Here is a 16295-nt window from a genome sequence, read left to right as displayed (position 1 = left end):
TATCTGCTTGGCCTAAATGAATTGTAGTATAATAAAAGAGCCGTTAGTACTTCAGGTGGCAAACCATATTATTTCAGATGGCATCAGCATAGTAGTAAAATAGGGTGAATTTGTAACAAAAATAGTCTTTAAATTATTCACTAAAAGTCTATTTCTGAAAGTATATTCTTTCAGGAATCTCTTTCAGGGAAACTGAAGTGTTTTAAATACATTCACAAATCATGAATGTTTACTTTCACAGGTAGATCCCATCACTCTGTCTACCATTCATACCTGGCACTTCAAGCTTCTATAATACCCCATAAAATAATCTTTCCAGGCCATTGATAACTTTCCATTTATATGGATATCCAGGATTTTATTTAACAATCATGTAACTGAAAAGGAGGAGAAAATTTCCTTCTTCATCCCCTACCCATCATCTGTTCTATTACAAAGCGACAAAGCAAAAGCACCTGATGCCTTCTATTTATAGTCTATTTTGAGAACATGAATGTAGCTTTTCCATTTTATTTACTCCTTGAGTCAGCTAGAAGCCATCTGGTCCTAGGGATCTGCCACAGTTTCCTAGGACAGGACTAGAAGTAATCACTATCACATGGCCCTCACTGGCACCAACATTATTACAATTACAATAATTCTTTACATCCTACCCCCACCAGGCTTCTAAACCAAGTATGAATATCTTGACTCTTATTTTTTTTCAGAGTTAGTGATTTTACTCTTAAGTGGACATTTTGAAAGAGTACTTATTAACAAGCTATTAAGCTAGGTCACTCTTATTACCTTACAATACGTGTGTTCTTAGTTTGAGGAGACGTCTGTTAGACCAACTCATCCAATTATTGTCACACATAGAGATTGTTGGCCTTTTGAACAATTTCAAAAATCTTCAATCCTGTAGCATCAATTATAATAAAAATAGCTGTAACCATAAAATTCAGACTGCCCCCTTCCACCTTTGAGTACCCAAAATAACAGAAGGAATCCCATTATTTTCAGGCTGAATTCTAACATGAGAAAAAATAGCACCAAATTTGTCCTATACCAAATCTCACCTTCTATTAACTCAAACTTACTACTAATCTTAGTCATTATATGAATCCTAATCAGAGGATGAGAAGGACTAAATCAAACTCAATTATGAAAAAGCTTATTCATCAATCACCCATATAGGATGAAGAAAAGTTATTATAGTTTATAATCCCATTATAATAATCTTAAACATATTAATCTATATCATATAATACTCACAACATTTATACTATTTATACATAATCTATTCTATACACCACAGCACTATAACTATCATATACATAAAATAAAATACTCTTAATTACTACACTATCCTTACCACAATGGTATTATTGGGAATCCTCCCACCTCTCTCAGGGATCCTACTCAAATGAATGATCATGAAAAATTAACAAAAATGATTTCATTATGTTGGTGGGAATGCAAATGGGTTGTGGGAATGCAAATGGGTGCAACCACTCTGGGAAACAGTATGGAGATTCCTCAAAAAGTTAGAATTAGAACTGCTAAACAATCCAGCAATTGCACTATTAGGTATTTACCCAAAGGATACAAAAATAATGATTCAAAGAGGGTATATGGACCCTTATATTTAGCAGCATTATCAACATTAGCCAAATTATGGAAAGAGCCCAAATGTCCATCAACTGATGAATGGATAAAGAAGACGTATATATAATGGAATATTACTCAAGCATAAAAAATGAAATCTTACCATTTGCAGTTACATGAATGGAGCTACAGAATATTATGCTAAGTGAAATAAGTCAGAGAAAGACAAATACCATATGATTTCACTCATATGTGGAATATAAGAAACAAGACAAATGAACACAGGGGGAAGAAAGAGAAGCAAATCAAGAAATAGACTCCTAACTATAGAGAACAAACTGGAGGAGTGGATGTGGATCAGAGGTGGAGGGTGGGATTGGTTACATAGGTGATGAGTACTAAGGAGGGCACTTGTTTTTTTTTAAAAAATATTTTATTTATTTATTCATGAGAGACACAGAGAGAGAGAGAGAGGCAGAGACACAGGCAGAGGGAGAGACAGGCTCCATGCAGGGAGCCCGACATGGGACTTGATCCTGGGTCTCCAGGATCACACCCGTGGCTGAAGGTGGCGCTAAACCACTGAGCCACCCGGGCTTCCCTAAAGAGGGCACTTGTGATGAGCACCGGGTGTTTTATGTGGATGATGAATCACTGAATTGTACACATGAAACTAATATATTTTTTAAATAAATTTATTTTTTATTGGTGTTCAATTTGCCAACTTACAGAATAACACCCAGTGCTCATCCCGTCAAGTGCCCCCCTCAGTGCCCATCACCCATTCACCCCCATCCCCCGCCCTCCTCCCCTTCCACCACCCCTAGTTCGTTTCCCAGAGTTAGGAGTCTTTATGTTCTGTCTCCCTTTCTGATATTTCCCACACACTTCTTCTCCCTTCCCTTATATTCCCTTTCACTATTATTACACTGTAAGTTAACTAACTGGATTTAAATAAAACCGTGAAGAAAAAAAAGAAGAAACTAAAAAAAAAAAATTTCATCATTATACCAACACTAATAGCCATTATAGCACTACTCAACTTATACTTCTACATGATTAGCATATTCGACATTATCAAATATATTCCCCTCAATAAACATAAAAGTCAAGATGCCTGGGTGGCTTAGTGGTTTAGCACCTGCCTTTGGCCCATTGTGTGATCCTGGAGTCCTAGGATCGAATCCCACATTGGGCTCCCTGCATGGTTCCTGCTTCTCCCTCTGCCTGTGTCTCTGCCGCTATGTGTGTCTCTCATGAATATGTAAATAATTTTTTAAAAAATACAATAAAACAAAAGTAAAATGATAATTTGAAAATAGAAAGCAACTAATTTTTTTATCACCATTAATTGTAACCTCAGCAATAACACTCCCACTAACAACAATATTATCAATTTGGACTAGGAATTTAGGTTAAAAAGACCAAGAGACTTCAAATCCCTAAACAAGAGTAATTCATTTAATCCCTGAAAAATATAAGGGTCCCAAGACTCTATCCTACATCAAATAAACACAAATCAAACACTTTAATTCAGCTAAATCATTACTAGATTGGTGGGCTTCCACTCCATGAAATTTTAGTTAACAGCTAAAAACTCTAATGAACTGGCTTCAATCTACTCCTCTTGCAGTCTAGGGGTAAAAAAGGAAGGAGATACCCTGGCAGAATTGAAGCCGCTTCTTTGAATTTGCAATTCAATATAATTATTCACCACAGAGCTTGGCAAAAAGACAGCTTAATCTTTGTTTTCAGAGTTACAGTCTAATGCTTTTCTCAGCCATTTTGCCTATATTCATAAATCACTGATTATTTTTTTCCAAATCATAAAAATAATGGCACCCTGTGTCTTCTGTTTGGTACATCATCTGGAAGAGTGGGAACCACCTTAACCCTTCTAATCCATGCCAAGCCAGGCCAATCAGGGGCCTTACTGGAAGATGAAAATATTTATAATGTAATTGTTACTGTCCACACACCAGATATTCGTAATAATTTTCTTTATACTAATGTCTATTATAATTGGATGGTTTGGAAATCGACTAGTACAACTAATAGTAGGAGCACCTAGTAGTTGGAGCACTTATATCTATGAATACACAATATAAGCTTCTGACTATTACCACCATCATTTCTACTCTTACAACATCCATATTTGAAGCAGACACAGGAACCAGTCGGACTGTATATCCTCCTCCAGCTGACAATGTAGCACACACAGGAGCATCAGTAGATCTAACTAATTTTTCCCTTCACTTAGCAGATGTATCCTCAATTTTAGGGGCTATCTACTTCACTACTACATCAACATGAAGCTACCTGCTGTATTCCAATACCAATCATCTCTATTCATTTGATCAGTCATAATTACAGCTGTTCTTCTACCTCTGTCACTTCCAGTTTTAGCAGCTGGAATTGCTATGTTACTAACAGACAACAACCTAAATACCACAGCCTTTGACCCTGCAGGAAAAGGAGACACTGTTCCAAAACAACATTTATATTGATTCTTCAGACACTTGAAATATATATCCTAATTTTACCTGGTTTTGGAATAATTCATATATTGATACATATTATTCAGGGGGTAAAAAAGAACCCTGTGCATATATAGTAATAGTTTGGGTAATAATATCCACCAGATTCCTAGGTTTCATTGCATAAGTTCACCATATATTTACTGTAGGCAGGATATTGACACATGAACATACCTTACATCAGCCACTAATTATTGCTACCCCAACAGGAGTAAAAATATTTAGTTGACTAACAACCTTTCACCGAGGCAACATCAAATGATTACTAGCCATACTATGAGTCCTGGGTTTTATATTTTTATTCACAGTGGGGGCCTAACTGGAATTGTATTAGCTAATCATTCCTAGATATTGTACTCCATGACACATATTACATAGAGTAGCACATTTCCACTATTTCTTATCAGTAGAGAAGTATTTGCTATTATTGGGGGTTTCATTCATTGATTCTCTCTGTTTTCAGGCTGCACACTTAATTCTACTTGAGCAAAAATTCACTTCACATGTATATTTGCTGAGGTTAATGTAACCTTCTTCTCACAACATTTTCTTAGCTAATCAAGAATACCTTGATGTGGGCAGCCCAGATGGCTCAGCGGTTTAGGGCCGCCTTCAGCCCAAGGCCTGATCCTGGAGACCTGGGATTGAGTCCCACATCAGGCTTCTTGCATGGAGCCTGCTTCTCCCTCTGCCTGCGTCTCTGCCTCTTTGTCTCTCTCTGTGTGTCTCTGATGAATAAATAAATAAAATCTTAAAGAAAGAATACCTTGATGTTATTCCAATTATATATATATATATATATATATATATATATATATATATATATATATATTACATAACATGAAATACCACCCCATCTAGAGGTTCATTCATTGCATCAAATGCAGTAATATTAATCGTTTTTATGGTTAGAGAAGCCTTTGCATCCAAAAGAGAAGTAGTAGTGGTAGAATTGATTGATACCAACTTAAGGGATGCCTGGGTGGTTCAGTGGTTGAGCATCTGTCTTTGGCTCAGAGTGTGATCCCAGAGTCCCAGGATCAGGTCCTGCATCGGGGTTCCCGCATGGAGCCTACTTTTCCATCTGCCTATGTCTCTGCCTCTCTCTCTCTCTCTCTCTCTGTCTGTCTTTCATGAATAAATAAAATCTAAAAAAAATACCAACCTCAAATGACTGCATTGATGCCTTCCTCCATATCACATATTTAAAGAATCTACTTATATAAGTCTAAAATAGGAAAGGAAGGAGTCACAACCTCTCAAACTGGTTTCAAGTCAATACCATGACCACTATCTTTCTCAATAATGAGATATTAGTAAAAATTACAAAACTTTATCAAAATTAAATTATAGTTTCTAGCTCTTTTTATCTCTATGGCAGATTGCTTTCAGTTAGCTTTCCAAGAATCAACGTCTCCAATCATAAAAGAACATTTATATTTTCATGAGCCATGCTGATAATCATCTTAATCAGCTCTTTAGTCCTTTATGTTATTTCATTAATACTAACAACTAAATTATTTATTTATTTATTTATTTTTTTAATTTTTATTTATCTATGATAGTCATACAGAGAGAGAGAGAGAGAGAGAGAGAGAGAGAGAGGCAGAGACACAGGCAGAGGGAGAAGCAGGCTCCATGCACCGGGAGCCTGACGTGGGATTCGATCCCGGGTCTCCAGGATCGCGCCCTGGGCCAAAGGCAGGCGCCAAACCGCTGCGCCACCCAGGGATCCCTAACAACTAAATTAATTCACACAAGTACAATGGATGCAGAAGAAGTAGAAACTATACTAGCAGCCATTATCCTAGTCCTAATTGCCCTACCATCACTATGAATTCATCATGTAACAGATGAGATCAACAACTCCTCATTAACCATAAAAATCATGGGTCATGTATGATGCTAAACTATGAATATAAGACAATGAGGACCTAAATTTTGGCTCTTTTATTCCTATGAAATAACTAAAACCAAATAGATATAACTATTAGAAGTTGATAACCAAGTTGTCTTACCTGTAGAAATAATAATCCAAGTACTAATTTTATTAGAAGAGTCTTAAACTCATGAGGCGTCCCATCTTAGGCCTGAAAACAGATAACCAATCCTGGACAACTGAATCAAAAAGCCTTAATAGCAACATGACTTGGACTATATTGTGGATAATGCTCAGAAATCTGTGGGCCAAAGTATAGTTTTTTACCAATTGTTCCTGAATTTCAATATTTTAAGAAAATAATCTGTATCCATAATGTAATATCATTGAGAAGCTATAAAACATTTACTTTTTAAGTTAAAGACTGAGAGTTTAGAACTTCTTAATGGAATTCTACAACTAGATACATCAATTTGATTTATTACTATTGTACCAATAACCATAGTACTATTCATTATATTTCAACTAAAGTTCTCAAAATATTCTTATATATGAAACCTTGAATTAAAATCATCTAAAATACTGAAATATCCTATCCTTTGAGAGAAAAAAAATGAACAAAAATCTGTTTGCCTCCTTCACTACCCCAACAGTAATAGGACTGACTTCCTGTTGTCATTGTAATTACTATATTCCCAAGCATTATATTCCTCATATCTAATTGGCTAATTAATAATAGCCTAATCTCCATACAAAGTTTAATTCAACTGACATCAAAACAATTAGTAGCTATTTATAATTACAAAGGATAAACTTGAACCTTAAAACTTATATTGCTCATTTATTTTTAAAATTTTTATTAGTTTATTTTTGTTTTTTACTAATTTTATCTATCAGCTCAACAAACTTATTAGGACTATTAGCACTTAGCCTATGAATGAACTCAAAAAGGATTGGAATAAACCAAATGCAATAATTAGCTTAAAATAAAACAAATTATTTCCACTGAAAATAGGCTTAACTTCATAATTATCAAATGTCCCTAGTCTACATCAATCTTTTTCTAGATTCAGTATATTCCTTACAGAACTACTAATATGTCAATCTCACTTAATATCATCTTTATTAAGTCTATAAGGCATAATACTATCACTATTATAGTGATCATAATAATTGTAAATATCCACTTCACACTAGCTAGCATGATGCCTATCATCCTATTAGTGTTTGCAGACTGTGAAGCCACACTAGGATTAGCTCTGTTAATAAGAGTATCCGACACTTACAGAACTGAGTACGTATGAAATATCAGCCTCCTACAATGTTAAAAATTGTTATTTCAACTGTCTTACTAGTACCACGAACATAACTATCAAAAAATAACATAATTTGAATCAACACAACAACTCAGGTTATCAATTAGCTTTATCAGTCTATCAAACCAAGACCAACTTAATGATAACAGCCTCAAATTTTCATTACTTTCCAGATTCCTTATTCCTTACCTCTTCTGGTACTGACAACTTGACTTCTTTCACTAATACTTATAGCCAGCCAATTCCATTTACCAAAAGAGAACCCAGCTCAAAAAAATCAGTATATTACAAGATTAATCTTACTACAGTCATTCTTAATTAGAACTTTTAGGGCACAGGGGTAGGGGGCAAGATGGCAGAAGAGTAGGGTCCCCAAGTCACCTCTCCCAACGAAATTACCTAGATAACTTTCAAATCATCCTAAAAACCTACGAATTTGGCTTGAGATTTAAAGAGAGAACAGCTGGAGTGCTACAGTGAGAAGAGTTTGTGCTTCTATAAAGGTAGGAAGACAGAAAAAAAAATAAAGAAATAAAAAGCATCCTAGGGGGAGGGGCCCGCAAGGAGCCGGGTTAAAGCCACACGGCGAGTGCCCCCAGGACAGGAAAGCCCTGTCCAGGAGAAGCAAGAGCTTCATCAATCTTCCCAGATGGAAAGGCGCTCCAGGGAATGGAGCAGGATCCCAGGAGGGGCGGGGATGCCCTCAGGCTCCCAGGGGCAGTAACAGAGGACCTGCGCCCCGGGGGGACAGTGCACTACACACTGGCCAAGCTCCCAAAAGGGCTGCAACATGCACCTGGCTTGGCCCGGGAGCATCTCGGAGGCGGCTCCATGAGGAGGGAGCTGAGGCCTGGGAGCACCATTCCAGCAGCGCAGGCCCCAGAGCTCAGGGCGCTGGGGAACACAGCCCAGGATCCGGTGCTCCCCCAGGACAGGCATAGGCGGGGAGGGCACAGGACAGCCAGGAGGCTCTGCCGCTGTGCGGCTCCGAGCTGTGCAGATCAGCAGCCCCTGCCCCCAGAGCATCCAGGCCCCTGCAGACTGGGAGCTGCGGTAGTTACTACACGAGCTGACTCAAGGGCTGGAGAGCTGGCCGCCGCCACTGTTATTACTCTTCCTGGGTCCTCACAGGATAAACAACATCCACTGAGCCTCACAGTAGCCTCACAGGATAAACAGGATAAACAACCCCCACTGAGCCAAGCACCAGGCAGGGGCTGAGCAGCTCCCCCCAGGTGCTCACACCTGAGAATCAGCACAGCAGGCCCCTGCCCCAGAACACCAGCTAGATGGACAGGAGACAAGCAAGTTATTGACCAAGCAGCACTGGAAAGTTCCAGGGGAAGTCGAGAGATTTAAGTACATAGAATCAGAGGATACTATCCCTTGTTTTTTGTTTTCTGCTTGCTTCCCCCCCCCCTTTTTTTCTTTTCTCTTTTTTTTCTTTTCTTTTTTCTCTTCTCTCTTTTTCTCCTTTTCCCAATACAACTTGTTTTTGGCCACTATGCACTGAGCGAAATGATGAGAAGGAAAACCTCACCTCAAAAGAAAGAAGCAGAAACAGTCCTCTCTCCCACAGAGTTACAAAATTTGGATTACAATTCAATGTCAGAAAGCCAATTCAGAAGCACTATTATAAAGCTACTGGTGGCTCAAGAAAAAAGCATAAATGATTCAAGAGACTCCATGACTGCAGAATTTAGATCTAATCAGGCAGAAATTAAAAATCAATTAAATAAGATGCAATCCAAACTAGAGGTCCTAACGACAAGGGTTAGCGAGGTGGAAGAATGAGTGAGTGATATAGAAGCCAAGTTGATAGCAAGGAGGGAAACTGAGGAAAAAAAGAGAAAAAAACAATTAAAAGATCATGAGGATAGATTAAGGGAAATAAATGACATCCTGAGGAAGAAAAATCTATGTTTAATTGGGGTTCCGAGGGCAACGAAAGATACAGAGGGCCAGAATATGTATTTGAACCAATCCTAGCTGAAAACTTTCCTAATCTGGGAAGGGAAAGAGGCATTCAGATCCAGGAAATAGAGAGATCCCCACTTAAATCAATAAAAACCATTCACCACCTCGACATTTAATAGTGAAACTTGCAAATTCCAAAGATAAAGAGAAGATCCTTAAAGAAGCAGGAGACAAGAAATCCCTGACCTTCATGGGGAAGAATATTAGAGTAACAGCAGAACTCTCCACAGAGACCTGGCAGGCCAGAAAGGGCTGGCAGGATATATTCAGTGTCCTAAATGAGAAAAACATGCAACCAAAAATACTTTATCCAGCAAGGCTCTCATTCAGAATAGAAGGAGAGATAAAGAGCTTCCAAGACAGGCAGAAACTGAAAGAATATGTGACCACCAAACCAGCTCTGCAGGAAATTTTAAGGGGGAATTTTAAAATTCCCTTTTAAGAAGAAGTCCAATGGAACAATCCACAAAAACAGGGACTGAATAGGTATCATGATGACACTAAACTCATATCTTTCAATAGTAACTCTGAACATGAATGGGCTTAATGACGCCACCAAAAGGCGCAGGGTTTCAGACTGGACAAAAAAGCAGGACCCATCTATTTGCTGTCTTCAAGAGACTCATTTTAAACAGAAGGACACTTCCAGCCTCAAAATAAAAGGTTGGAGAACCATTTACCATCATATACCATTCAAATCGTTCTCAAAAGAAAGCAGGGGTAGCCATCCTTATATCAGATAAACTAAAATTTACCCAGAGGACTGTAGTGAGAGATGAAGCGGGACACTATATCATACCTAAAGTATCTATCCAACAAGAGGACTTAACAATCATCAATATATATGCCCCAAATGTGGAGCTGCCAAGTATATCAATTAACCAAAGATAAGACATACTTAGATAATAATACACTTACACTTGGTGACTTCAATCTAGCCCTTTCGACACTCGATAGGTCTTCTAAGTACAACATCTCCAAAGAAACAAGACCTTGAAATGATACACTGGACCAGTTGGATTTCACAGATATCTACAGAACTTTACATCCAAACTCAACTGAATACACATTCTTCTCAAGGGCACATGGAAATTTCTCCAGAAGAGACCACATAATGGGTCACAAATCAGGTCTGAACCGATACCAAAAGTTTGGGATCGTCCCCTGCATATTCTCAGACCATAATGCCTTGAAATTAGAACTAAATCACAACAAGAAGTTTGAAAGGACTTCAAACATGTGGAGGTTAAGGACCATCGTGCTAAAAGATGAAAGGGTCAACCAGGAAATTAAGGAAGAATTAAAAAGATTCATGGAAATGAATGAGAATGAAAACATAACCATTCAAAATCTTTGGGATACAGCAAAAGCATTCCTGAGGGGGCTAATACATCGCAATAAAATCATCCATCCAAAAATTGGAAAGAACTCAAATACAAAAGCTAACCTTGCACCTAAAGGAGCTAGAGAAAAAACAGCAAATACATCCTTCACCCAGCAGATAAGAGAGTTAATAAAGATTCGAGCAGAACTCAATGAAATCGAGACCAGAACTGTGGAACAGATCAACAAAACCAGGAGTTGGTTCTTTGAAAGAATTAATAAGATAGATAAACCATTAGCCAGCCTTAAGAAAAAGAAGAGAGAGAAGACTCAAATTAATAAAATCATGAATGAGAAAGGAGAGGTCACTACGGACACCAAGGAAATAGAAATGATTGTAAAAACATATTATGAACAGCTATAAGCCAATAAATTAGGCAATCTAGAAGAAATGGACGCATTGCTGGAAAACTACAAACTACCAAACCTGGAACTGGAAGAAATAGAAAACGTGAACAGGCCAATCACCAGGGAGGAAATTGACCTCCCAAGACATCAAAAACCTCCCAAGACACAAAAGTCCAGGGCCAGATGGCTTCCCTGGGCAATTCTATCAAACGTTTAAAGAAAAAACTCATACCTATTCTACTAAAGCTGTTTGGGAAGATAGAAAGAGATGGAGAACTTCCAAATTCGTTCTATGAGGCCAGTTCCAAAACCAGACAAAGACCCCACAAAAAAGGAGACTTATAGACCAATATCCCTGATGAACATGGATGCAAAAATTCTCAACAAGATAGTAGCCAATAGGATACAACAGTACATTAAGAAGATTATTCACCATAACCAAGTAGGATATCCCCGGGATGCAAGGCTGGTTCAACACTCGTAAAACAATCAATGTGATTGATCATATCAGCAGTAGAAAAAAAAGAACCATATGATCCTTTCAATAGATGCAGAAAAAGCAGTTGACAAAATACAGCATCCATTCCTGATCAAAACTCTTCAGAGTGTAGGGATACAGGGAACATTCCTCTGCATCTTAAAAGCCACTATGAAAAGGCATAGCAAATATCATTCTCTATGGGGAAACGCTGGGAGCCTTTCCCCTAAGATCAGGAACAATAAAGGGATGTCCACTTTCACCACTGCTATCCAACATAATACTAGAAGTCCTAGCCTCAGCAATCAGGCAATAAAAAGAAACAAAAGACATTCAAATTGGCAAAGAAGAAGTCAATCTTCCCTCTTTGCAGAATCCATTATACTGTACATAGAAAACCCAAAAGACTCCACTCTGAGAATGCTAGAACTCATACAGCAATTTGGCAGTGTGGCAGGATACAAAATCAATGGCATTTCTATACACTAAGAATGAGACTGAAGAATGAGACATTAAGGAGTCAATCCCATTGACAATTGCACCCAAATGTATAAGATACCTAGGCATAAACCTATCCAAAGAGGTAAAGGATCTATACCCTAAAAACTACAGAACACTTCTGAAAGAAATTGAGGAAGACACAAAGAGATGGAAAAATATCCCATGCTCATGGATTGGAAAAATTAATATTGTGAAAATGTCAATGCTACCCAGGGCAATTTACACATTTAATGCAATCCCTATCAACGTACCGTGGATTTCTTCAGAGAGTTGGAACAAATCATCTTAAGATTTGTGTGGAATCAGAAAAGACCCCGAATAGCGAGGGGAGTATTAAAAAAGAAAACCATAGCTGGGAGCATCAGAATGCCAGAATTTCAGATTGTGCTACAAAGGTGTAGTCATCAAGATATTGTGGTAGTGGCACAAATACAGACACATTGATCAATGAAACAGAATAGAGAATCCAGAATTGGATGCTCAACTTTATGGTCAAGTAATCTTCGAAAAAGGTGGAAAGACTATCCACTGGAAAAAGAAAGTCTCTTCAATAAATGGTGGTTGGAAAATTAGACATCCACATGCAGAAGAATGTAACTGAACCATTCTATTACACCATACACAAGGATAAACTCAAAATGGATGGAAGATCTAAATGTGATACAAGATTCCATCAAAATCCTAGAGGAGAACATAGTCAACACCTTTTTTGAACATGGCCACAGTAACTTCTTGCAAGATACATTGATGAAGGCAAGAGAAACAAAAGCAAAAATGAACTATTGGGACTTCATCAAGATAAGAAGCTTTTGCAAAGCAAAGGAAATAGTCAACAAAAGTGAAAGCCTACAGAATGGGTGAAGTTATTTTCAAATGACCTATCAGAGAAAGGGCTAGTATCCAAGATCTATAAGGAACTTATGAAACTCAACAGCAAAGAAACAAACCATCCAATCATGAAATGGGCAAAAGACATGAACAGAAATCTCACAGAGGAAGACATAGACATGGCCAGCAAGCACATGAGAAAATGCTCTGCATCACTTGCCATCAGGGAAATACAAATCAAAACCACAATGAGATAGCACCTCACTCCAGTGAGAATGGTGAAAATTTACAAGACAGGAAACAACAAATTTGGAGAGGATGTGGAGAAAAGGGAACCCTCTTGCACTGTTGGTGGGAATGTGAAATGGTGCAGCCACTCTGGAAAACTGTGTGGAGCTTCCTCAAAGAGTTAAAAATAGGTCTGCCCTATGACCCAGAAATTGCACTGCTGGGGATTTACCCCCAAGATGCTGATGCAATGAAACGCCGGGACACCTGCATCCCGATGTTTCTAGCAGCAATGTCCACAGTAGTCAAATTGTGGAAGGAGCTTCGGTGTCCATCGAATGACGAATGGATAAAGAAGACGTATACAGTGGAATATCACTCAGCCATTAGAAACGACAAATACCCACCATTTGCTTCAAGGTGGATGGAACTGGAGTTTATTAAGATGAGTGTCATAAGTCAATCAGAGAAGGACAAACATTATATAGTCTCAATAATTTGGGGAATATAAAAAATAGTGAAGGGGAGTAAAGGAAAAGGAGAGAAAATGAGTGGGAAATATCAGTGACAGAACAAGGGAGACTCCTAACTCTGGGAGACGAACAAGAGGTGGTGGAAAGTGAGGTTGGCGGGGGGTGGGGGTGACTAGGTGATGGACACAGAGGGGTCACTTGATGGGATGAGCACTGAGTGTTATGCTACATGTTGGCAAATTGAACTCTAATAAAGTATATCCACATAAATTTTAAAAATAATAATAATTTAAGTGAGATGCACACCATATTGAAAGTTCTAAGTGGTAAGTTTAATGATGTAGGAGAGGGAGTGAGTGTCATAGAAGACAAATTGATGGATATAAATGAAGCTGAGGACAAAAGAGAAAAACAATTAAGAACGCATGAGGAGAGGTTTCGGGAAATAAATAATAGCATAAGAAGGAATAATATTTGTCTTATTGGGATTCCAGAAAATGGAGAGAGAGAGAGAGAGAGAGAGAGAGAGAGAGAAGGCCACAAAGTATATTTGAACAAATCATAGTTGAGAATTTCTTTAATCTGGAGCAAAAAACAGGCATACATATACACGAGATAGAGAGGACCCCCCCCCAAAAAGCAACAGATACCGATTAATACCGCGATATATAAGAGTGAAGCTTGCAAATTTCAAAGATAAAGATAAAATTTTAAAAGCAGCTCTATAAGGGGATTCTTAACTAATATGGGGAGAAAAATCAGATTAACAGCGTACATACCAACATGGCAGGCCAGAAAGGGTTGGCATCATATATTCAGGGTAATCAATGAGAAAAAACATGCACCCAAGAATACTTTATTCACCAAAGCTGTCATTCAGAATAGAAGAGATAAAGAGTTTCCAAAATAGAAAGAAACTGAAAGAATATGTGACCCCCAAAACGTCTTTGCAAGAAACTTAAGGGTACCCTGTAAGAAAAGGAGGGAGCCGAAAGAAACAATCCACAGAAACAGGGACTGTATAGGTATTACAATGTCACTAAATTAATATCTTCCAATAGCTACTCTCTGAAAGTGAATGGGCTAAATGATCCAATCAAAAGACACAGGGTATCAGACTGGATAAAAAAGCAAGACCCATCTATCTGCTGTCTACAGGAGACTCATTTTAGAACTAAGGACACCTCCAAACTGAAAATGAGGGGGTAGAGAACCATTTATCATCCAAGTGGTCCTCAAAAGAAAGCTGGGGAAGCAATCCTCATATCAGATAAATTAGAGTTTATAACAAAGACTGTAGTAAGAGATGAAGACGACACTATGTCATACTTAAAAGGTCTATTCAACAAGAAGACCTAAGAATCATGAATATTTATGAGTCTAATGTGGGACCCGCCAAGTATATCAATCAATTAATAACCAAAATAAAGAGAAACATAGATAATAATATATTAATAGTAGGAGACATGAACATGGTGTTCTCAGCAAAGGACAGATCTTCTAAGCAGAACATTGCCAAAGAAACAAGGGCCTTGAATGACACGCTGGGCCAAATGTATTTCCCATGTATACAAAACATTCCATCTGAATGCAACTGAATACACATTCTTCTCAAATGCATATGGAACTTTCTCCAGAATAGACCACATACTGGGTCTTAAATCAGGTCTCAACTGATACCAAAAGATTGGTATTGTCTCCTGCATGTTTTCAGACCACAGTCCTTCAAAACTAGAACTCAATCACAGGAAGAAAACAAACACGTGAAGGTTAAAGAGTATCCTACTAAATGATGAGTGGGTCAACTGGGAAATTAGAGAAAAATTAAAACGATTCATGGAAACTAATGAAAATGAAAGTACAAGTGTTAAAAACCTTTGTGATACAGCAAAAGTGGTCATAAGAGGAAAATACGTCACAATACAAGCCTCCCTCAAAAAATTGGAAGAATCTAAAATACAAAAGCTAACCTTGAATCTAAAGGAACTGGAGAAAGAACAGCATGTAAAACCTACACCAAACAGAAGATAGATAATAAAGATTCAAGCAGAACTCAATGAAACAGAGACCAGAAGAACTGTAGAACAGATCCACAAAACCAGGAGGTTGTTCTTTGAAATAATTAACCATAGCCAGACTTATTAAAAAGAAAAAAGACTCCAATTAATAAAATCACGAATTAAAGAGGAGAGATCACAACCAATATAAAGGAAATAAAAACGATTTTTTTAAACGTTTGACAAAGAACTATATGCCAACAAATTATGCAATGTGGGGAAAAAAATGGATGCATTTCTGGAGAACCACAAATTACCAAACCTGGAACAAGAAGAAATAGAAAACCTGAACAGGCCAATAACCAGGGAGAAAATTGAAACAGACATCAAAAAACCTCCCAAGAAACAAAAGTCCAGGGCCAGATGGTTTCCCAGGGGAATTCTACCAAATTTATAAAAGATAATACCTATTCTACTAAAGGTGTTCCAAAGGATAGAAATTGTGTGAATACTTGCAAACTCGTTCTATGAGGCGAGCATTACCTTGATCCCAAAACCAGAGAAAGATTCCACAAAAAAGTAAAATTACAGACCAATATCCCTGATGATTATGGGTGCAAAAATTCTCACCAATATACTAGCCAATAGGATCCAACAGTACATTAAAAGGATTATTCATCAAGACCAATAGGGATTTATCCCTGGGATGCAAGGGTGGTTCAACATTCATAAAACAATAAATGTGATAGATAACGTCAGTACA

The sequence above is a fragment of the Vulpes vulpes genome, chromosome X, assembly GCF_048418805.1.
Source record: "Vulpes vulpes isolate BD-2025 chromosome X, VulVul3, whole genome shotgun sequence".
Taxonomy (NCBI): domain Eukaryota; kingdom Metazoa; phylum Chordata; class Mammalia; order Carnivora; family Canidae; genus Vulpes; species Vulpes vulpes.
Note: the sequence above shows the minus strand (reverse complement) of the source record.